The sequence below is a fragment of the Odontomachus brunneus genome, unplaced genomic scaffold, assembly GCF_010583005.1.
Source record: "Odontomachus brunneus isolate Ranch 3 - 2012 unplaced genomic scaffold, Obru_v1 Obru_scaffold_245, whole genome shotgun sequence".
Classification (NCBI taxonomy): Eukaryota; Metazoa; Arthropoda; class Insecta; order Hymenoptera; family Formicidae; genus Odontomachus; species Odontomachus brunneus.
In genome coordinates this window covers 307,739-310,579 of record NW_022639695.1, presented here as the reverse complement: position 1 = coordinate 310,579, position 2,841 = coordinate 307,739, and positions in this window count along the sequence as shown.

The following is a 2,841-nucleotide window of genomic DNA, read 5'->3' as shown; positions in this document are numbered from 1 at the left end:
TAGAACAAAGAATCTCCCGAGACTTAAACGTAGCGGGCACGGTAAACGAAGCACTAAGAATAGAAAGGGAGTTACGCACGATTAACGAATTGCGTGGCACACTAAATCCACCCGCCGCCGCTAACTTACATACTTGCCAGATCTGTAAAACTTCTGGTCACACCGCGGATAATTGTCGTTATTTACGAAGTCCCAACTTGGGTAATGATATTTTAGTTTGTCAACTCTGTAAAAAACGGGGCCATAGCGCAGATAATTGTAGAACAAGAGACCGCGCCGGCACGGCTTCCGTAAAACTAGTACAGAACAATACAATTACATGCCAAATTTGCTCGAAATCCGGTCATACTGCCCAAACCTGTCGAACAACTCACAATCAACCTATCGTTACCTGTTATAATTGTCAAAGACCCGGTCATCTTGCTAAAAACTGCCAACTACATCGTAATCAATTAAATATAATTTGCCAGAGTTGCCAGAGATCCGGTCACACCGCGAGAGATTGCCGAAGTCGCTCAGTTACTACTAATGCTGTTCTCTGTCAGTTGTGTAATAAAACGGGCCACGATGCAAAAAATTGTTATACGAATCGGAACATCTCACTTAGTAATGCTGTAGGGACGTGCCAATGGTGCGAGCGCCCAGGTCATACCGCATCTCAATGTCGTATGAGACAATCCAACAGTCAAAATTCGTTATTAAGTAATAGTTCAATTATATGCCAATTATGTAATAAGATCGGGCATAAAGCGAAAGAATGTCGCGAAACCCAACCGACTTCAGGTTTACCGAACCAATGCAGGTATTGCAAGGAAACAGGTCATTCATTGGAAAACTGTGTTCTGAGAATCGAAAATAATAACCGGATACAGGGAAACCAAGTGAGTTCTTCGATTACGGGCGCGACTCGGGGAACCGCCGGAACTGGACGCCCAGTAATGACGACCCAGGGCGAAGAGATTATAACCGAAATCCCCTAATTCGACAGGAAGAAATAAAATTGAATAAAGAAAGTTGCGTTCCCACAATCCAAGTAAGCTTGAACGATAGCAATTGTTACGAAATTTTTATGCTTGACACAGGATCAGGACCTAATTTGGTCAGAGAAAATAGAATTCCCAAGAAGCAAATAATAAATCCGAATCGTATATTAAAGTTAAATGGTATTAATGAACATTCCGTATATACTTCAGGGGAGACAGTCATAACAATTTTAGGCGTACCGGTTAACTTTCATGTAGTTTCTGACAATTTTCCTATTCAATCAAGCGGAATTTTAGGTAACGACTTTTTCCAACAAACCGGAGCGAAAATTGATTATTCCAAAGGGCATTTAGATGTTTTAAATACTAAAATTCCTTTCTATTCTCCTGAGTCTATAATAATTCCTGCGCGTTCGAGGGGATTGTTCTTCGTGCGTATTGGAAATCCGCATATTAAGGAAGGATATCTACCTAAGATAACTATCGGCAACGGCGTACAGGTAAAAACAAACGATCTGATAAAAAACACGGACGGCAAAGCTTACACAGAAGTAATAAATTCTTTGGATACTGAAGTAGAAATTCTCGTACCCACTTATAATATACGACCTGCGAATCCCAAGGACAACGAAAATGGTAACGTTTTGAAGAATAATAACGATAAAGAAATTAATTCTGACTGCAAAGAAAAAGGAACTCAGGTACTCGTATCGCAAAATATACTAGGAAAAGGGGACGATTTCCAGATTCCCCAACCTTCGAAAGATAGCGGAATTTATCAACATGTTCACGCAATGTGCAGTGCGAATGATTCACGGATTCCTCTCAGTAAACGTTTAGGGAAGTCGCAAGGAAGTCTAGATAAAGCCTCTAAAAAATTTCTTCAATCCTTCTATCCCAACCTAGACGCTCCCGTCCAAGGGGACAGTTTCCAGTTTCCCCGTCCAGAGGAGCTATCGGATAGTAAATCGAAGGAAGAATTTTTTGCGGGATATCATAGATCTAAAGTAAATTCGACCAAACATCCTGAAGGAATTCCTTATCCAAGCTCTGATGCGTTAAATCAAAGGGACGATTTCCAGATTCCCCATGATTCTTCAAATAATATCCAGTGCGAAATCCGAGAGGGAAGTTTCCAAACCTCTCTAAGCAAAAGGGGTACGTTTCCTATTCCCCAAAATTCTTCGAACCAGATAAGTAAAGAATTCGAGGCAATGTCCCAAGCCTCATGTAAAGATTCAAGGTCAAGAAATCCAAATAATGATTCACAGAATTATTGTAAAAAGTTAATTGGAAATTCAGAGGAAAGTTTCCAACCTCCTCATCCTGATTTGAGAAGTTCTAACCAAGGGGTCGATTTCCAGTTACCCCATTTATTCTATAAAGAAAACGCGAATAAAAAACAAGGAGAAAATTTGCAAACCTCTATTGAATTAATAAAACAGAAATTGACAGAAAAAAGTAGAAACATCGAAAGATGAATTCTTAAAGGAAGTTAATAAATTAGACCATCTAGAACAGAACTTTACACATGCTATAGAAAAAATTACAGAAAAGGAAAACAAGAATCGAAAAGAAATATGTAAGTCCTCGTACGAGAATAATGAGACACATCAAATAAAAAGGGACAAGGAGAATGAAATTCGCGATCTCGAAGATAATATAAACCTTGCCGAAAGGATAAATGATGCACCAGTTGTTGATCTCCAAATTTCACCTAACTGTAATAATTTTTTACAGCCCAACCGTCCGGAGAATATAAAAAATATTAAATCTAATCAGTATGTCAAGTTGCATATCGCTCCGTTTCCAGATTCATCATTGACCAGTTTCCCTAGACAAAACTATGACATAACCT